Source organism: Chiloscyllium plagiosum, chromosome 23 (assembly GCF_004010195.1).
Source record: "Chiloscyllium plagiosum isolate BGI_BamShark_2017 chromosome 23, ASM401019v2, whole genome shotgun sequence".
Taxonomy (NCBI): Eukaryota; Metazoa; Chordata; class Chondrichthyes; order Orectolobiformes; family Hemiscylliidae; genus Chiloscyllium; species Chiloscyllium plagiosum.
In genome coordinates, this window is record NC_057732.1 from 18867025 (window position 1) to 18889646 (window position 22622).

General features: G+C 40.8%; 1 protein-coding gene across 17 annotated transcripts in view; it reads right to left on the bottom strand.

Annotated features, from left to right (window-relative positions):
* anks1b (ankyrin repeat and sterile alpha motif domain containing 1B) overlaps positions 1–22622 on the bottom strand; it is an 813858-nt gene that overhangs the window by 387306 nt on the left and 403930 nt on the right. The gene's annotated exons all lie outside the window — the stretch shown is intronic.

Here is a 22622-nt window from a genome sequence, read left to right on the forward strand (position 1 = left end):
ATAAATGGTAGGAACAAAATGTGGAAATGTGCCCTCAAATTCTTTTTCGTATTGCAGGGCAGTTTGTTAAAGAACACAAGTCCTTAAAATAATTTGCACAGTTGTACAGGTACAGTAACTAAAATGAACCAGGTTGTGCTCCAGCCTGTTTGGAGACTCTCAAGTTGCCGCATAACAGGATGAAGGTACATTTTAATTACCAGGACAGCAGAATTCACATTGATTTATTACTTTTGGTAATTATTTTTTAAGAATTTCATCAATAACACTGCAATGATAAAAATCCTGATATTCAAGTAGTTATACTACGTTGCATCTTAATGTTGTAAGCTGCTATACAAAAAATGCAATCAGTCAAAAAACTAAACACCAAGCCAATTTTGGAGAGTGACTAAAACAGTGGCCAGGATGAGCATTTGAAAGACATATAGGGTAGAATGACAGAAAGGCTTTTTAAAGGAACTACAGTCAGTAAGGGCCTAGACTGCCAATGAAATGCCCATCAAAATTGGAATGAAAGAAGTCAGTGATGCTTAACAGGTCAGGGGTTGGGAAAAAAATGGAGAGTTAATTGTTGAAACAAAAGTATTTTAATTATTAACTAAGAAAACCTAAATTCACGTAATCTGATTCACTCATTCTATGGTTAGCTCCACAGAAAACATTGGTTTTATGCTGACCATTGAACCTCCCTGTTACTTGGTCAACCTCAGCAATGCTGATCTGAATAAAAGCATGGTCCTTCGCACAATAATTCTGTTGCTTGCAGAGAATTTACATGTAATTTAAAGGTCCGTAGATTCACCAAGCATCATTCTGCATGTTGTTTTTTTAAAATAGTTTGTGATCTTCTTCAGAAGCAAGGTTTTAATGCAGCTGTTACACAGACATTCTGCAGTAGGATTGGCAGTCATGGAAACATTTACGAAACCAGCCAAAGAGATGTTTTCCTGAACTAGTTAGCAGTCTAAGAACCTCCCTGTTCTCTCGTGAAAATATACATTCCACCACCACTTCTTGCAGTCACAAAGAAGTTTAAGCTAAATCTAATATTCAGATCGGTTTAATCAAAAACTACTTGCGTGTGTAAATGATTACTCATTTATATTTAATCAAGTGAGTTACATCATTTTCACTTGTCATTACTACGTCAAAAAATCATCTACTTGAATAAAACGGTATGTTGTCACAGTTTACATGTTAATTGTGCCCCCACTTATGTCAGATCTGAGGACGCCTACCTGTCACAGCTCAATGATATTTTACATTTAGTTTGACTCAAAATTACTCGCCAATTGCATAGATTGGCCACCGGGTGGCCTTTACCAATGAATCACAAATATTTTTGTAAACCATTTCTCCATCACAAAAGGTTCAGACATTATTATCAGACAATAAAACTTCTAGTTTCCAAAATAAGAGTTTAAGATGGAAAAACAATTATATACTTTACAAAAACAGCTAGATTTGTTACTAATAATCAAAAGGTTAAGTGGTCATAGTCCAACAGGACTGCACTATCTTTTGAGACAGAAAACTGGTGGGGAGTTTAACCTGAGGATCACCACACCTCAGCTGAGGAAAGAGGCTAAGAAGGAGAGTACTTCCATGATAACCTCAGCCGTCTGGGAATTGAACCCACTCTGTTTTGTTCCCGTGCAGTATAAACCAGCCATCTAGCCAACTGAGCTAACTTATCAACATTAACAATAAAGACACAGTTAGCAAAACTTAATTACTTTGGAGTAAATCCGTGAGAAACATATGTAATAAGTGTGCACCATTTAGATGGAAAATTCTGGAAGGGGATGTGATAGTGAAAAGATGTAAGAGTAGGAATGAGTAACTGGAGGGAATGAAAAAGATACCAATGAGGGTCAATGTTGGTAACACCCTCCACAAAATGCCTCTGGCATGGTTTGTGAATCTCCACCATCCTACACTTGCCCATCTGATGGGACATAACAAAAGAATGAGAAACAAGTGGCAGATGAGAGAACAAAAGGAACACAACAACAACACAGACTTCTTGTTCTCCACAAAGTATTTCCAATAGTGGCTAAATCTAACAGGAGAATATTCACACCAGAAACAGTTTAAATTAAACTGCATGTAGAGCCCTCTGGTTTGACCATACCATAAGTTCATTTATGCTCTTTTTCAGCATAAAGGCACAAGGTCCAGAGGAAATGCAGGGAATAGTCAAGAGGCTGAGGCAAGGGAATCAGAAGGTATCAGGATTGGATGGAATGTGAATTCCAAACGCAACCAGATCAGCCAAGATTCCACTGAATGGAAGAACTGGCTTAAGGGGCCAAATGGCCTAATTCTGCTCCAAATTTGTATGTTATATGAATCCTGCTAAAGGGGCCTTGGTAATCTTTCCGCATGAAATCAAACTTTCCAGGCAGTCTGCCTTATTCAGAAATGTCTTGCAGTTTAGCAAAATGGAAACTGACAAGGATATATATTAGATGCTCCATTTTCGGTGACCTGGAAGCACAAGTGTAATATTACATTTCAGTTGAATTCAGCCATTTCATTGCCACGCTTTAGCAGACCACATGTTACCCAGCCTAAAAAGAAATTCACATTGGCACCAGTACAACTGTATAGTTCCAACAGTAACAAACAGTAAACCAGGTATCACTGGAGGAAGAGGCAGCACTCATACCACGTCTTTGCTCCATTCTCAAAAAAAAACATCCAATGAGTATTGAAAATTCAATCTACTGTCCATTGAATTAACACTCCACGATTATGGATTACAAAATGTTTTCGGTACATTGGCTACTGAGAAAATTCCTAAAATTATTACATAGGTTATGATACATGATATGCTGTGGTACACTTAAAGCTGTTTACAATTGAAAAAGTAAATGAAAAGTATTGTTAGCTTATTTAGTTGATGCGTCTATAGACTAATATGCAATTTACATGTTCTTTTTAAGACTGACCTCTTTTCTCTAGTGAATTTTACCCTACTCCTTAGATTTCTTGCAGGCACACAGTGAAGCAAGGCAGTTGCTTCACCTGATATCTTACATCCATTAACTGCAACATAGTCGAGTTCAGGCACTTTGCCAGGGAGTAAATCATAAGTACATACTATATCAGACATCCATGCCACAGCATTAACAGGTTAGTGTGATGTGCTCCAATAACACACCAATTTTTTCCACTGGCATGGATATTCAGGAATGTTTAAATAACTTTAAGACAACTTTCCAATAATTGGAGCCATGACTAATACAAAACAAATAGTTGTGGCTGTTGAACACCAATTATCACAGTTCTAGGAACTTGCTGGAAATCCATCAGTTCCATCATAAGGTTCGTAGTGGGGCTAGTCACTCAAATTTGCAGTGTTCAGCACCATTTGCAACTCTACAGACACTAAACAGTCAGTGCCTGCGTACAACAAAACCTGGACCACATTCACGTTTGGACTGATGAGTGGTAAGTAACATTCATGCCACACAACCTCTAGGCAATGATCATCTCCAACAACAGAGAATATGTAAAGATATTACTTGCATATTTCACAGCATTATCATTACTGAATCCATTACAACATGCTGGGCATTACTACTGACCAGAAACTGACCAGCCATCCAAACACTTTGGTTACAACAGCACGGCAGAAGCTAAGAATTCTGAAGTAATTCATTTCCTGACTCCCCAGTACTTGTCTGTCACCGACAAAGGCACAAGTCAGGAATGTGATGCAATAAGCTTCACTTGCCCAGATATGAAGCCCCAACAGCACTCAAGAAGCTAAAAACCATCTAGGACACAGCAGGCTGCTTGCTTATCATTCCATCAACATTCACTTCCTCTGTCACTGCACAGTGGCAGCAGTGTGTACCATTACAAGATATACTAAGAAGTAACTTGCCAAGGTTTCTTCAACAGCTTCTCCTAAACTTGAAACCTTATCATATAACGGGACAAGGGCAGCAAACTCATGGGAACAATATTTCCTGCCAACTTCCCTCCATTCACTCACCTAATTGATTTGTAATCAATTGAGAATCCTTCTTGAGTGGAACTGTTGATGTTACTATGCTACCATGGTTCAAGCAGGGAGCTCACCATTGCCTCCTCAAGGGAAATTAGGAGCAGGCAATAAGTGCTGGCCCAACCGATGATGCTTACATCTCATGGATGACAAAATAAAACGTATTTTGCAGATGAGACCCTTTCTCAGCAGTACATCTTCAGTAATTGTACAACTTTTAAAAAGAACCATGCTCAAAATCCCCACAGAGGCATAACGTAGCCTGCATATTAACTATGCTAGGTAAAAACAATTAGTGCAGATGCTGGAAACCAGATTCTGGATCAGTGGTGCTGGAAGAGCACAGCAGTTCAGGCAGCATCCAACAAGCAGCGAAATCGACGTTTCGGGCAAAAGCCCTTCATCAGGAATAAAGGCAGTGAGCCTGAAGCGTGGAGACATAAGGTTGAAGTCCACATTGATGCCCTGGGGTTGAAGTGTTCCAAGGCGGAAGATGAGGCGTTCTTCTTCCAGGCGTCTGGTGGTGAGGGAGCAGCGGTGAAGGAGGCCCAGGACCTCCATGTCCTCGGCAGAGTGGGAGGGGGGAGTTGAAATTTTGGGCCACGGGGCGGTGTGGTTGATTGGTGCGGGTGTCTCAGAGATGTTCCCTAAAGTGCTCTGCTAGGAGGCGCCCAGTCTTAACTATGCTACACTCAGCTAACTACTTTTTTTGAAATTTGATTAGTTTGATTTCATACACTCTAACAGGACATTTCCAAAGGACAATTTTTAAAAAATATTATCAACAGCTTATTTTGTTGATTGCTGATGAGCAAAAATAGAGAGGATTATTGGTCTAATTCTTCTTTTCCTACTTTAAGATCCCTTTAAGCCTTTCCAAGAGAACATTAAAAATAGTCAATAAAACATTGATTGAAACCATCAGAATTCTTTCTTCAAGCTCTTCTCTTCCTTCAACCTAACAAGCTCTTGAAGTTTAACAAATGGTGGGGCTGAATTTAGTCATGCCTGGCTTTCAAAGTGGATGAGGGCAAATCTTGAACCCAATCTTCTTTCATTTTAACCTATGGACGGCAGCAGACAAAAACCTGAAAGCCATGAACGCCATTGAAAGGAAGATCTAAGATCTGAAGATATCAGGTTTTTTTTTAAAAATTTCATCCATGGGATTACCTGGAGTAGAAGTGCTCCTTGCATCCCAGTGGTAAAGATTAGATTCGGTCAGCCAGGATCCTTTCCTGCCACTTTGCTTCCTGCTGGTGCAAGCCCTCATTATTTCAGCCAGTGCCCTCCTGTTCTGGTACCCCACTCTAGCTGCTAATGAACTGTTGCTTTCTGCCCATTTCAGGCAATCATCTGGCTAGATGCAACAAGGTCTGGGAGATACAACTGCCCTGATCTCACTACACTTCCATCTTCCCTCTCCAAACCATATTCCCACTTACAAATCCTCTTTCTGGCTCGACCAACCATTTGACAAAGCTTACTTTGTCTTTTGCCCAAAATGTCGATTTCGCTGCTCATTGGATGCTGCCTGAACTGCTGTGCTCTTCCAGCACCACTGATCCAGAAATTACTTTTCCTTCTGTTGATTACCTAACAATTCAGACATTATTTCTGTGCTTTGAACCTGACCCAGATTTATCCAGTTCTCATATGATATTTTGTTCAATATCATGTCAGCTGCACATGAAAATATGTCTATTATGATGTTGTCAATCTCTCCCCAGAGTTTTATTATAGAACCATACGTTTAAATTATGCTGACCATTAAGTTTTCTCCTTCCATTTCCAGATTAAGGGGAATCATAGCAACATTTTTTAAGTTTATGAGCAGAGGTCATCACATCACACTCTAACTGAGACTATATTTTCTTGAAAAATTAATTCGAAGCCAATGTTCAAAGTAAAAACACTCTCTCATATAACAGCTTAATTAATACTCTTGTGACCTCCAACTCCATGCCACCAAAGAGTTATGTATTTGAACTCATGCTTCATATTGTTATCTAATTAATTTTGTCTGCCATCCAAAATGTGGTTATTAAAATGTTGCAAAATACAGTATAGGTGCAGGATAAATTGTGAAAGACTCATTTTAATAATAACAGTGGGGTTAACAGCTCTCTTAGTTATTATGGAATAAATTGGAAGGTAAAACATGCCCAGCCAATCACAGAAATCAAAATATCATTCTCTAATATCTTGTCCAGAAATTGCTTTACACTGGTGCATCTCCGAAACATTTAGGAGAACAACTTTTACTGCAGACCAGAAATTTGTAACCATGATCTAAGTGAAAGTGGAGAAGTCTGGGCTGGTGGTGATCAAACTAGAGGGGAAGGATAGGGTTATTTCTGGGATGGGATCTCAAGCATCAGCCTGAGCAGGGAGTTCAGGTTGAACAGAAACAATAGCTTGATTTTCTTGATGTCTAATGGGAAGATGTTTTAACTCAATCAGAATGGAATGTCAAACAGACTGCACAGAGATGTATAGACAAAGACTGAATGTGTGACCATGCCTGTCATTATTCTGGATTAGTGGTGCTGGAAGAGCACAGCAGTTCAGGCAGCATCCAAGGAGCTTCGAAATCGATGTTTCGGGCAAAAGCCCTTCATCAGGAATAAAGGCAGTGAGCCTGAAGCGTGGAGAGATAAGCTAGAGGACGGTGGGGGCGGAAGATGAGGCGTTCTTCCTCCAGGCGTCTGGTGGTGAGGGAGCGGCGGTGAAGGGGGCCCAGGACCTCCATGTCCTCGGCAGAGTGGGAGGGGGAGTTGAAATGTTGGGCCACGGGGCGGTGTGGTTGATTGGTGCGGGTCCGGGCTTGTCCTACCTGCCTATCTCCTTTTCCACCTATCCACTCCACCCTCTCCTCCCTGACCTATCACCTTCATCCCCTCCCCCACTCACCCATTGTACTTTATGCTACTTTCTCCCCACTCCCACCCTCCTCCAGCTTATCTCTCCATGCTTCAGGCTCACTGCCTTTATTCCTGATGAAGGGCTTTTGCCCAAAACATCGATTTCGAAGCTCCTTGGATGCTGCCTGAACTGCTGTGCTCTTCCAGCACCACTAATCCAGAATCTGGTTTCCAACATCTGCAGTCATTGTTTTTACCACATGCCTGTCAATAATTGAACGGAATACCTAAATACAGAAGAGTTGGATATGGATACTTGGGGAATTCAGTGATAGCTGCACATGACATGAGGTTAGATGGAGAGACTCTCTTTGTATTTGGAGAAGATGGAGTGGGACCATGTGAGGGAATTCACACAGAGCTGGATATCGGAACATAGGTGCTGAAAGAGAATAATGAGAACATTCTCAAGCGCTGGGGACATGTATGGTAAGTGCATCACTGTACCAGGATGTCATTCATGACGTTGAGTAGGACAATGTTACCACTGTGAACAGAGTTAAAATGGGACTGAAGTGAAGCAGCTGGGGTTGAGAGAGATGTACACTGGGGATAACACATTTGAAGACTTAAGCCAATAAAAGGAAGTTGGAAGTGAGGAACATTATGAGAAATGATACACATGATAATTGTGCTATTTCCTGAGAAGAAGAACGGACAGTCAGACCTCTCCGCCCACTGGGATTCATATCAGTCCAAAAACCAACACACCTGCTCAGACAGGACAAAAGACCCGAACCCAACACCCACAAATAGAGCTGCATCAGGACATTATTTAAATGGGTCACAACATACTGCAACACCCAGGAACTATGCAATACTGAAGAAAAACACCTACACAACGTATTCAAGAACAACGGGTACAGTCCGCCTATTCTTACACAATAAACCTAAACAAGAAGACACAACACACCCAGAGACTCCAGCCACACTACCATACAGCAAAGACATCTCAGAGGTAACGACCAGACAACTCTGACCCCTTGGCACCAAGGTAGCCTACAAAGCTACCAACACACTGAAACAACTCTTTATGGATCTAACGGACTCTGTACCAACAACTAGCAGAACAAACGTCATTGAACAAAATATCCTGCAAGGACCACAACAAACAATACATCGGACATAGGTGGCTCAGTGGTTAGCACTGCAGCCTCACAGCGCCAGGAACCCAGATTCGATTCCTGCCTTGGGTGACTGTCTGTGTGGAGTTTGCACATTCTCCCTGTGTCTGTGCAGGTTTCCTCCAGGTGCTCCGGTTTCCTCCCACAGTCCAAAGATGTGCAGGTCAGGTGAACTGGCCATGCTAAATTGCCCATAGTGTTAGATGTATTAGTCAGAGGGAAATGGGTTACTCTTTGGAGGGTCTGTGTGGACTTTTGTTTAGATTAGATTACTTACAGTGTGGAAACTGGCCCTTCAGTCCAACAGGTCCACACCGACCCTCTGAAGAGCAACCCACACAGGCCTATTCCCCTACATTTACCCCTTCACCGAACACTATGAGGGCAGAGCAGTAGATGTGATCTATATGGACTTCAGTAAGGCGTTCGACAAGGTTCCCCATGGGAGACTGATTAGTAAGGTTAGATCTCATGGAATACAGGGAGAACTAGCCATTCGGATACAGAACTGGAAGACAGAGGGTGGTGGTGGAGGGTTAGTTTTCAGACTGAGGCCTGTGACCAGTGGAGTGCCACAAGGATCAGTGCTGGGTCCACTACCTTTCATCATTTATATAAATCCTTTGGATGTGAGCATAAGAGGTATAGTTAGAAAGTTTGCTGATGTCACCAAAATTGAGGTGTAGTGGACAGCGAAGAAGATCAGTTAGATTACAACAGGATCTTGATCAGATGAGCAAATGGGCTGAGAAGTTTAATTCAGATGGAGATGGAGTTTAATTCAGATAAATGCGGGGTGCTGCATTTTGGGAAAGCAAATCTTAGCAGGACTTATACACTTAATGGTAAGGTCCTAGGGAGTGTTGCTGAACAAAGAGACCTTGGAGTGCAGGTTCATAGCTCCTTGAAAGTGGAGTTGCAGGTAGATAGGATAGTGAAGAAGGTGTTTGGTATGTTTTCCTTTATTGGTCAGAGTATTGAGTCCAGAACTAGAGGGCATAGGTTTAGGGTGAGAGGGGAAGGATATAAAAGAGATCTAAGGGGCAACTTTTTCACACAGAAGGTGGTACGTGTCTGGAATGAGCTGCCAGAGGACGTGATGGAAGCTGGTACAATTGCAACATTTAAGAGGCATTTGGATGGGTATATGAATAGGAAGGGTTTGGAGGGATATGAGCCGGGTGCTGGCAGGTGGGACTAGATTGGGTTGGGCTATCTGGTCAGCAGGGACAGGTTGGACCGAAGGGTCTGTTTCCATGCTGTACATCTCTATGACTCTATGAACCCGGGTCTCTGGCGCTGTGAGGTAGCAGTGCGAACCACTGTGCTACCATGCTGCACCGACTTGTTGGGCCGAAGGGCCTGTTTCCACACTGTAGGGAATCTAAAAAAAAAGCGATTATGGTATTAATAGGATGTGTCTGAAAGCTCATCTTGGTGTCAAATATGACATCCAGGTTGTAAACAGATTTGCTCAGTCTCTCACTGTTGACAGAGAGGGGGATGGATTGCAAAGCTAGGGAATGGAATTTGAAGCATGAACAGAAAACAATCAGTTCACTCTTCCAATTACTTAATTGGAGGCAATGTCTGCTCACGCAGTACTGGATGTTCGATAAGCAGCCTGACAATTTAACAACATTGGAGGAGGACAGAGAGGGTGGTGGTGACGTAGAGCTGAATGTCATTAGTGTACACGTGAAAACTAATATTAAACTTTCAGATAATGCCTTATAAAGTATTTTTTAAAAATATTCTAAACTATGTACCAAACAGAGTATAAAATATAATTCTAAAATACTTAAATGTGCAGAATATGTTAGATTATTTGCAGATCTTACAAACTGCAAACATAATGACTAGATCACCTCTTTTGTGGCAGTGATAGAAAGTTAAATAATTGCAAGAACACCACATCTAACTCTCTCTACTGTTTGTCAATCTTTTATGTCAATCTGGCAGCAGGGACATTACTCCAGCTTAGTGTATTACCCAAAAGACAGTACCTACATGAGCCAGCCTCTGCAAAGAAGGTTCAAACTTATATGTTAAAGTCTAGATTTGAACTCATAACTTTCTATGACAAAGGTGAGGGTGTACCAGCTAATGCAGCTTGAGTTATCATAGATTCCCTACAGTGTGGAAACAGGCCAATTGGCCCAACAAATCCACACCAACCCTCCAAAGTGTATCCCACCCATTCCCCTACCCTATTACTTTCCATTTCCCTTCACTAATGCACCTTACCCACACATCCCTGAACACTATAGAAACTTAGCATGGCCAATTCACCTAACATGCACATCTTCGGACTGTGGGAGGAAACCAGAGCACCCAGAGGAAGCCCACGCAGGCAATTGCCAGAGGGTGGAATCGAACCCAGGTCCCTGGCACTTTGAGGCAGCAGTGCTAACCACTGAGCCACTGTGCCATCCATACATGGAGAGGTTGGAAAAGCTGGACATTTTTGCTTTCAAGCAGAGAAGGTTAAATGGAGTTTTGACAGAAAATAATGAATAAGAATAAACCTTTGGCAATGGCAGTAGGATCAGTAGGAATTTTCAAGAGAATTTAATAAGTACAAGTAAGCAGAAATTTACAGGACAGTGAAGGGAAGCCAAACTAATTGGTAGCTCTATCAAAGCACTTGCATGGGCATGAATGACCTCCTTCCATGATATTATGATTCACTTTGAGGAAGTGAGTCATCATCTTTCAGGAAGTTCAGTTCAAACTGTGACTCTTCCAGAGAAAATGACATGAAACTGAAGTAAATGTAAACTGTTCAGCACTGTTTCCACACATTAAATATGTATTAGTAGGATGGGACACTATGAAGAACAGGATGAGACAGCTCAAGCTCCTAAGCATCGTCTACTAATTTATGAGATAGCAGCTCGATCAAAATAATACCAAAAAAAAATTATGTTGCGACCTACAAAGAAATATATGCAAAAGGAAACATTGGCTGAATTATATTTGCTAAATAATATTTTAACGTCAAGTACAGAATTTTGAATTGCACGTTACCTGTAAAGGTTTTCACCTGGGAAAGCATGGAAATAATGACAGATTTATGATGCATTTAACAGTGAATTATTGCGTAGGCAAGAAATGATGATGAATCTGAGTCGCAAACATTAGCTGAAAGGCTTAATGGCACATTGAAGAACAGAATATTTCAAACAATACTCATGGGAGAGATTAAGTGTTGAGTATCAATGGTTTTTAGTTTAATAATCATAGTGCTTTTTTAATGAGTGAGCACTCCCAATAATTTGTATATGTTCGAGTATGTCAATACATTGTTGAGTTCAATGAAGAGCAATCATTTAATACACAAGCAGCACAAAAAGAAGTGCTGCTACTGTATTACTTGAAAATAAATGTCAACACATCACTCAAGATATCCTTCCATTTCAGTAATGCAGACATGCGAAGGGTCTGCATTTAAATTTTGCTGGAAAGGAGTTTCTTTTAAGTGAATGAGAGTTATAGAGCATATCTTGTCCTAGATTTTGGGGTCAGCGGTGAAGTGATCATGCTTGAGTGACTTCAAGAAACGTTGCTCTCAAGAAGCCAGCCAACTCTGTGGGGGTGGAATATTGTCCAAGTCAGCAACAGAAAATCAAGATAGCTTGCTTGGTAGATTAAGTTTATTTACTTGAGAATACAATTTTTTTTCCACCCCAAGTGTTAGAGTGCTCTCTCTCTCTATATATAAAACTAATAGGCACCATTTCTTCTTGAGCTTGACACACCTTTGACGGGTGATCTGGCAGTAATGTCCATACCTCTGACCAAGGAGGCCTGGGTTCAAGTCCTATTTGCCCCAGAGGTGTGCCATAATAAGTCCCCAACAGGTTAATTAAAAATAACGATGATCTATTATTGTCAAACTACCTTTCTAGCATTGAAATTAACAGTTGAGGCACCTAGTAGCGTTGCTACCTCAGAGCCAGGAAGTCAGGTTCAAGTCCAACCTGTTCCAGTGGCATGTAATAACATCGCTGACTGAGCTGATAAGAAAATAGCTACCCGAACAAACTAGGGCTCTTGTGACACAGAGTCCATACCTCTGGGCCAGGAGTTCTGAGCTCAGTCCTGCTGAAGGGCTTTTGCCCGAAACGTCGATTTTCCTTCTCTTTGGATGTTGCCTGACCTGCTGTGCTTTTCCAGCACCACTCTAATCTTGGTCCTGAGCTCAAGTTTCATCTGCTTGAGAGGTGTGTAATAACATTGCAGAGCAGGTTGATTACAAAGTATCTTCACAAACTAGACATGTCAGAGTCTCTTATTTCTTTAAATTCAAACTATTTATAATAATCTTCTCAAAACTAATCAAAGAAATAAGTGTTTTTCTTTGTATGTCAAACATTATCATATGACCAATTATTAACAAATTCCATATTCCCCATTCTTGACAAAATATAACAGTCCACACATAGATAGTTACAATGCAACTAAAGAAAACAGTTATTGATATCCTGAACACAATATTCCATGTTCTCACTATAACACAGAATGTCAATCTTCATTTCTTAAGGTGAGCATTTCTCTTTAAAAAACAGACAACTGGAGACTACTTCAACCCATTTTGTTACAGAAATCTCTTCTTTCCAACATTTTCTTCACACTAGCAAGGTCAGTTCACTAATGTGATCTAGCAACGAGTGGTGAGCCACTGAAACGTTTGGATCATACGGGCTTCTCTGTCTACTCATGGTATCCCCAGCCTGTTCCATAGTTATCACTCTCGTAAAACTGTAAACTCTCCTCACCCTCTCATATTTTGGACTGCTATTACAACATCATCATTGTCATTTAGGAATTTAGCCAATGCCCCAGGCTGGTCTCTATCAATTCTTCATTACCTTGTCCACTGTTATTCTTTTCTCCTTACTATATGTTATTGTGGACTAATTCAAACTAGTTGCCATATCCATAATGTGCAAAATAAAAATGTATTTTTTTCCTTATCTTATACCTTCAAGTTCACTGTACCAACTTTTGGATCTTGCTAATGGGAGATTCACTATAGATGGTGATGGTCCCCCTCCTTTTGTTTTTAAATGGATCACATTTATTGCCAATCTCTTCTGTAAGTTGAGCATACTCGTCCCTTATTCCTATATCCGCTAACTTCTGAAAGAATAGGAAAACTACAGAGTGTAGCTTTCAGATGATTGACATTTTGTCCTTCAAATTTCTACACCTCTTGACACCAGCCAACATTGGTTTCATGTTTTGATCAAAGGGGATATGACACATTAAAGGAAACAACATCCAGACTGTGTAAACCATAATCCTACTGACTTCCTAAAAGCACTTACTTCACCATGTTCTATGCCCATTTCATTTAAACCTTTTGCTCAGATGATCTGCCCAACAGTAAAGGCTTTTCATTTTACACAACACTCCCATGCTGATAAAGCAGTGTGCCCCAGTTATGTTACAGAGAATCATCGCATTTCCCCAATTTCAGCACATCATCATCCCCAAACCCGATGGAGCTGGAACTTTTAGATTCCTCCCCCCTGATGGTCCTTATTTTAAGAATCTGAGTAACATTTTCTTTCCAATCCACTCCACACAATGTGAACATGCGTCTCTGAGCCAACACAGCACAAGTGAATGAGACTGCAACGAAAATATTCATCAGCTTTACTAAAATAAATACACATTCCGTCAACGCTTTTTCATCATTAACTCATCAGGATACACATTCAAGGGGTTAGTGCTGATCGGTTGGCAAGTTTAAAGAACAAAATCCCAACAGTGCAGATAGAAGCCATTCGGCCCATCGAGTCTGCACCGAACTGCCAAAGAGCATCTGATCCTATCCCCGTTACCCTATGGCCAATCCACCTAACCTGCACATCTTTGGGCTGTAGGAGGAAACTGACTACCCGGAGGAAACCGATGCAGACATAGGGAGAATGCGCAAACTCTACACAGACAGTCACCCGAGGCTGGAATTGAACCTGACGCTGTGAGGCAGCAGTGCTAACCACTGAGCCATTATGCCATTCAAATGGATGCTGTTGGTAGAGGCATTGCTATGGAGAATGCCCCAATTAATGATGATTCACAAGTAACAAGTACAAGCCTGACTGACAATCCGAAATTGACTGTCAGCAAAACCCTTAGTGTGCTGAGGATATTCAAAAAATATTGTCATAATACAAAGTCTCATTTAATGTTGGACTGTTGCAAGTTGTGCAAGTCAACTTCTATTCTATTCATTTTATTTTATTCTATGTACTGGAATCTACACATATTAATAGACAAGGTCCTGCTCTTGGAAAATCAAAAGAGCATGTACATGCACTGTGCCTGTTCCAACTCACCTAAATTAGTGGCAGCCACTGATTTATTCCTCAGGGCAGAGTCCTTACCAGAGACAATCTACTTAGATGAAAACTTAAAGTTTGGTAGTAAACTGTCAATCACCATTTTAAAAGCTGTTTTTCCCTCTGAATTGGTATTCTTGTGAATTGGTTTGATAAGTAAAAGATCAAAAGTTCTGCCTTGTGTCAGCAATACTTACGTTTTCTACTACCAAACAACTATTAAAACATTCATTATTGAGCTGACGCTTCCTGTAACTGTCATAATTCTGTCTGCCGAATCAGTATCACCAATATCTCCTTCTGACCCTTCATGTCATGCTTAATTTCAAAACACCTTATTATTCCATTTAGGATGATCCACTGTATCATCATAATTCAAGTCACTTCTAAAGCCCTTTGTTGATCATGCCCTGGTGCTGCTGAGGTTCATTCTTCTATGACAGTAATCCTTGTCTGTTATAACTGCTAAAGATACCATAATACAATAATACTAACCGCTTTTTATTCTAATTTTCCTTTAGCATTGACACTGTATCTAGGCAGCAGGCTCACATTGACGTGGCCATTGAAATCCTCTTTTCATCGAATTATCACTGTTAGCCCCATTTGAGCCATGAGGGCCACTGGGAATGAAGATTTCCCAGGAAGAAATTTTTAAGGTTTTCTGACATTAGTGCGATTCCTTCTGACAAGCTAATTCCAGTTAACACCAGGAGTCCATCTATGCTTGGCACCTGAGCACAGTCAAACAATTTAAAGGAAAGCGTTGAGTTAAGTAGAGTTTGTGCAATCTTGTGCATTGCCTGTCAAATTCCATTATACATTCTGCTATATAATATCCATCCTGCTTTTTCAATTTATTAAAGTGTGAACAAGCTGCACAGACCATTTTGTCCAGAAATTATAATTGATCATCTAAACCTTCCCTGGTGTCCAGGTTTTGAGCCCTCAGTTCTAACAGGACTTCTCAATAGATCCTGCATCTGAGAGAAAGTGACAATGCCAAGGTCGGACCTTGATTTCTTCCTTTGGCAAAGATGTATCCAGTGCTGAAAAATGTGTTGCTGGAAAAGCGCAGCAGGTCAGGCAGCATCCAAGGAGCAGGAGAATCGACGTTTTGGGCATAAGCCCTTCTTCAGGAATCTGAAGAATCCCTGAAGGAGGGCTTATGCCCGAAACGTTGATTCTCCTGCTCCTTGGATGCTGCCTGACCTGCTGTGCTTTTCCAGCAACACATTATTCAGCTCTGATCTCCAGCATCTGCAGTCCTCACTTTCTCAAAGATGTATCCAGTGCCCACTTATCCACAGAGGTCTTCCACTTATCATAAGTTCAGCTTCACAGGACATTGGTAAGAAATCGATTCCTGCCACTCTGCTCAAAAGAAACTCAATTTTCACTTTTCCATCTGAAACAATCATCCTCTGCTACCAACGTCGATCTGGTTCTAAGTCTTTCTGTAGTTTAGAAACGTGAATACCTTCCTTAGTGGACAGCATTTATTAACTACTAAACCTTACATTTCCTTCTTTCCACAGCGCAATCTTACAGATGTTCTCTATATTTGTGCCCAGATGTTCCTTATATGTGTGCTAAGACAATCAACAATCAGCATGTTTCTGGGAGAAAGACATTAACGGACTTAATAATTAACCAAATTATTAACAAATTCCGTCCACAATGAAGTAAAATTCTTTGCAATATCAGCTAAAGGGGACATGCAGCATCCACCAGTGATGTCATCAAGCAGGTAAAGTAAACAATCACTTGGAAACAGTCTCACAAAATGTAAACAAGGAAATAAAAGGCCCCAGATTTTAAGTCATTTCTAAGTGAAATAAAATGACAAGCTGGATAGGAAATTCAAGCAGAAGGTAAAATAATATAGTCCACAAGTATAAATTTGAGATTTAAGGCCAGAGAAGTTGGTCAGCAGTAATTTTGAATGTACTATACAATTAAAAAAGTAGATAGACCTCATTCAACAAGGCAGAACCATTTCAAGGGCTTTTACGTTGAAACTAATAGTGTAAAGATGCAGCCCATATCAGTGCAAGTGTTTTTAAAATACCTCCATCTACAAGGACTGCAACAGTGCATCACGTGGAAGAGAAGGAACTTGTGCTCATATGTAGTCATCAGACGTTGCTGTTAGTTTCACGGTTACATTCATGGTTAAAACTGACACCTTCACTAACTACAACTGCTCAATATGAGCTGGTATCTTTGTGCTTAAATGTTTGCAGGATCTGAGTGAACGGCAGTTTAATTCCAATCCCTCAGGTGCCATGTGCTATATTCCTTCCCCTTGAGTTTTTGAAGTCTTTTTGTTGATGGAGTGATTGTAAATATTTTAGCTAAGAAATTCCAGGACTTTGGCTCAGAAATGAGGAAGTGTAAATCCAAGTTCAAGATGCTGAGGGACATTGGGGAATATCCTTCCCCTGATCTTGAAAGGAGAATGAAATCCAAAATGGAATTATGGAGAGGCACCATGAACCAGAAAGTAGCCAGATAATGAAACATGCTGCAGCAATTCACAGGGGCTCCTTCAATAGCACACTGCAAAACCTCAACGTCTACTAGCTGAAAAGACAAGGGAAGCAGATGCAGTGGAAGACCCTCGCAAGCAAGACAGCAAACTGATTTGAGGCCACATCACCACTCTTTCACTATTCGTGAGGTAAGATCCTCAACCTCCCTTTCAAACAGCAGTACTGAGAGTGCAGAGACATGAGATGGACTGCAGTGATTCAAAGCAGCAGCTTACTTACGTCCTTTTAAGGGCAGTTAGCAACGGGCACAAAATGATGGTCCAGCCTGTGACACCCAGATCCAGTGAAAGAATTTTTTAAAAAACTACTACAAGGAATAGACAAGGTCCATAGCATTAATGAGCTTAAGGGGATAAATATATTATGGAAAATGGAATAAAAGATAATGCATGTAAGGTTTGAAGGTGGGTGGAACACAAACACTGGCACAGACCTACTGCACTGAGTGGCTCAGTTCTAATTCTTTATCGTGTGTGCGAGTGTTGGACACAGTGAAAAACAACAAGTGTGCAAATCTTTATTTATATTACACCACCAGGAAGAAAGGAAACACCTGAGTGGCCACTGACAAGCAGTGCCCTTCTCAGATGGCAATGCTGCTGCACAGTTCATTAATTCAGGATGTCACAAAGCATTTCACAACCCACTAAATACTTAAGTAATTATGGGTGCAATTTAGAGAAAGTAGCAGATCATTTGAACAGAGGAAAATCCTACAAACAGCAATGAATAGATTATTGATAATCTACTATCTTTTATTTTGACAAATATTGGCTGGGACAACCAGCAGAAACCTTCAAGTAGTTCCACGGAATCTTCAAGTAGTTCCACAGAACATTGAAGTAGTTCCAGTGAATCTTGAAGTAGTTCCACAGAACCTTGAAGTAGTTCCAGTGAATCTTGAAGTAGTTCCACAGAACATTGAAGTAGTTCCACAGAACCATAAAGTAGTTCCACAGAACCTTGAAGTAGTTCCATGGAATCTTTTGCGTCTGCTTGAAAGTGAAAATGCCAACTTGTTTTCTTTGCCCCACCCCCAACAATGTAGCAATGCCCAGATAGTACACCAAAATATCAGCCTAGGATGTTTGCTCAAACCTCTGCTATGTTGGAATGATATCACTAAGACAAGAATGAATTTTTGATCTTGGAGGTAGGGCTGGGAGGTGCTTTTGATATCAACTTACTGTGTTTCTACAGTGCATTTATAAGATAGTTCAGTCAGTTCTCCTATTCAGTTCAGGATCATTACTCTGGTAATATATGAGCTTAACAATATTTACTGAACCTAAACTAAACAATAGTTAATGATTCCTTCCATTACTTTGCTGATGATTGGAGGAAGTTTAGTTGGTGGTAAACTGTGAGATGCTTTTTATGCATTTGGGCAGGTTCCCACCTTGTCAGTGAAATGTCACTGTCAGGTATGATTTATACTCTGCTGTTGTATTCATGAATGGCAAAACTGTGAATAATTTATGCTCATTAGAAGAGCGAAGACATAAATCATAGCTCAAATGCCTTCAACAGCAACAATAGTTAGCGTTTACAGTTTTTTTTAATGCAGGAAACATTCCAATGTTTTCCAGCAGGGTTCAAAAGGAAAAGAATTTCCAAGTAAAATAGATAAGGCGGATTGTCAACAAGCCATGGACAGAGGGGGCTGACTGAAGGATTAGTCAAATACATAATTTTTAAGGATGGAATAGGAAGAACAAACAGGGGACTTGCAGAGTGCAATAGAATAAACCATAAGTGGGATGAAGGAAATGTAGAGTAAATTAGAGTCAAAAATAGAAGGATTCCAGAGGAGACAGGAGCAAACATATGGAAAGTTGAGGGTGCAAAACAGTTTAAACTGGAGAAAGATGATTTCAGGTTCAATGAATTAAAGAACAGGACACACAAATTTCTTTGAGAGACTGTTAGCGTTAGTACAGAAAATAGAAACTCAGAGTGAGGGCAAAAGTAATGAAGTGTAAATCAGGGTTAAGGTGTGTGTCTGAGACTGCACACAGTTGTCGTGTCAAAGAATCATAGAGATGTACAGCACAGAAACTGACTCTTCGGTCCAACTCGTCCACGCCGACCAGATATCCCAATCCAATCTAGTCCCACCTGCCAGCACCTGGCCCATATCCCTCCAAAACCTTCCTATTCATATACCCATCCAAATGCCTCTTAAATGTTGTAATTGTACCAGCCTCCACCACATCCTCTGGCAGCTCATTCCATACACGTACCACCCTCTGCGTGAAAACGTTGCCCCTTAGGTCTCTTTTATATCTTTCCCCTCTCATCCTAAACCTATGCCCTCTAGTTCTGCACTCCCCCACCCCAGAGAAAAGACTGTCTATTTATCCTATCCATGCTCCTCATAATTTTGTAAACCTCTATAAAGTCACCCCTCAGCGTCCGACGCTCCAGGGAAAACAGCCCTAGCCTATTCAACTTCACCCTATACCTCAAATCCTCCAACCCTGGCAACATCCTTGTAAATCTTTTCTGAACCTTTTCAAGTTTCACAACATCTTTCCGATAGGAAGGAGACCAGAACGGCATACAATATTCTAACAGTGGCCTAACCAATGTCCTGTACAGCCATAACATGACTTCCCAACTCCTGTACTTAATACTCTGACCAAAGGAAAGCATACCAAATGCCGCCTTCTTCACTATCCTATCTACCTACGACTCCACTTTCAAGGAGCTATGAACCTGCACTCCAAGGTCTCTTTGCTCAGCAACACTCCCTCGGACCTTACCATTAAGTGTATAAGTCCTGCTAAGATTTGCTTTCCCAAAATGCAGCACTCGCATTTATCTGAATTAAACTCCATCTGCCACTTCTCAGTCCATTTGCCCACCTGATCAAGATCCTGCTGTAACCTAACGTGATCTTCTTCGCTGTCCATTACACCTCCAATTTTGGTGACATCAGCAAACTTACTAACTATACCTCTTATGCTCACATCCAAATCATTTATATAAATGATGAAAGGTAGTGGAACTAGCACCGATCCTTGTGGCACTCCACTGGTCACAGGCCTCAGTCTGAAAAATAACCTTCTACCACCACCCTCTGTCTTCTACCTTTGAGCCAGTTCTGTATCCAAATGGCTAGTTCTCCCTGTATTCCATGAGATCTAACCTTGCTAATCAGTCTCCCATGGGGAACCTTGTCGAACGCCTTACTGAAGTCCATATAGATCACAGTTACTGCTCTGTCCTCATCAATCCTCTTTGTTACTTCTTCAAAAAACAATCAAGTTTGTGAGACATGATTTCCCACGCACAAAGCCATGTTGACTAACATGAATCAGTCCTTGCCTTTCCAAATACATGTACATCCTGTCCCTCAGGATTCCTTCCAACAGCTTGCGCACCACTGACATCAGGCTCACTGGTCTACAGTTCCCTGGTTTGTCCTTACCACCTTTCTTAACAGTGGCACCATGTTTGCCAACTCCCAGTTTTCTGGCACCTCACCTGTAACAATTGATGATACAAATATTTCAGCAAGTGGCCCAACAATCACTTCCCTAGTTTCCCACAGAGTTCTAGGGTACAACTGATCAGATCCTGGGGATTTATCCACCTTTATGCATTTCATCCGCCTCTGGGACATGGACATTTTTCAAGATGTCGCCATCCATTTCCCTACATTCTATATCTTCCATGTGCTTTTACACAGTAAATACTGATGCAAAATACTCATCTAGTATCTGTCCCATTTCCTGTGGCTCCGCACAAAGGCCGGCTTGCTGATCTTTGAGGGCCCCTATTCTCTCCCTAGTTACCCTTTTGTCCTTAATGTATTGGTAAAAACCTATTGGATTCTCCTTAACTCTATTTGCCAAAGCTATCTCATGTCCCCTTTTTGTCTTCCTGATTTCTCTCTTAATTATACTCCTACAGCCTTTATACTCTTAAAGTTCACTCAATCTATCCTGTCTATACCTGGTATATGCTTCCTTCTTTTTCTTAACCAAACCGTCAATTTCTTTAGTTATCCAGCATTCCCTATACCTACCAGCCATGTTTTTCACCCTAACAGGAATATACGGCTGTCACTAGACTCTCATTATCTCATTTTTAAAGGCTTCTCATTTTCCAGCCATGCCTTTATCTGTGAACTTTTGGACCCAATCAATTTTTGCAAGTTCTTGCCTAATACCGCCAAAATTGGCCTTCCTCCAATTTAGAACTTCAATTTTTAGATCTGGTCTATCCTTTTCCATCACTATTTTAAAGCTAGTAGAATTATGGTCGCTGGCCCCAAAGTGCTTCCCCACTGACACCTCAGTCACCTGCCCTGCCTTATTTCCCAACAATCGGTCAAGTTTTGCACCTTCTCCAGTACATACTTAACAAATTCCTCTCCATCTAACACTATGGCAGTCCTAGTCTATGTTTGGAAAGTTAAAATCCCCTACCATAACTACCCTATTATTCTTACAGATAGCTGAGATCTCCTTACAAGTTTGCTTCTCAATTTCCCGCTGACTATTAGGGAGTCTATAATACAATCCCAATAAGGTGATCATCCCTTTCTTATTTCTCAGTTCCACCCAAATAACCTCCTGGATGTATTTCCGGGAATATCCTCCCTCAGTACAGCTGTAATGCTATCCCTTATCAAAAACGCCACTCTCCCTCCTCTCTAGCCTCCGTTTCTGTCCTTCCTGTAGCATTTGTATCTTGGAACATTAAGCTGCCAGTCCTGTCCATCCCTGAGCCACGTTTCTGTAATTGCTATGATATCCCAGTCACATGTTCCTAACCATGCCCTGAGTTCATCTGCCTTCCCTGTTAGGTCTCTTGTGTTGAAATAAATGATTCTGCAATTAACCATTGCCACATTGAAATATGATGCTATGGCGATAGCAGAAACCTGATCCATGGAAAGGCAAGTTTAGATGTCATTTCTTCCTGAGTACAAAAAAAAAATCAGAAAAGACTAGAAAATAAAATGGGTATTAGCATTGATTGAAGACAAGATTGCAATGCTGGAAAAAGTTTATCCCACAGGTTCAAGGAACAGACTCAATCTGCAGGAGCTAAAGAGCAAAATGGGTGGAATTACATTGTGGGCTGTAGTGTGAGGACCACCAATACTGAGGAGGATATAAATGATCAAATATAAAGGGATATTGCAGAGTTGCCAACATTACAGAATGGTAGCAATTGGGAACTTTGAGTACCTGGATGTAGATGGAGACAGTGATAACATTAAAGGGGAGACAGTCCTAGATTATGCTTAGTCACGTTTCCCACAGTAGTATATATCCAGCCTATCTAGAAAGGATGCATTGTTGAATCTAATTTTTGGAAATGAGGAGGAACAAACAGATTAATTGTTGATCATTTCAACATTTACTAAGTATTTAGTTGAACACTTGAAATGCCGCAGGATACAAGGCTACAGGTCAAGTACTGGAAAATGGAACTAGAGTAGCTAGATGCCTGATCAGCATAGGCAATATTAGCCAAAAAGTTGCACTCCATCCTGTAAAACCTGACGACTATGACAATGTCAATTGTATTCTAAGGTTTAGGATGGTATTAGAGATGGACAAAGACAGACCAGTGGAAGAACAATTAACTGGGCGAGATGTTCTTGAACTCATTGTTGCCTTCAATGA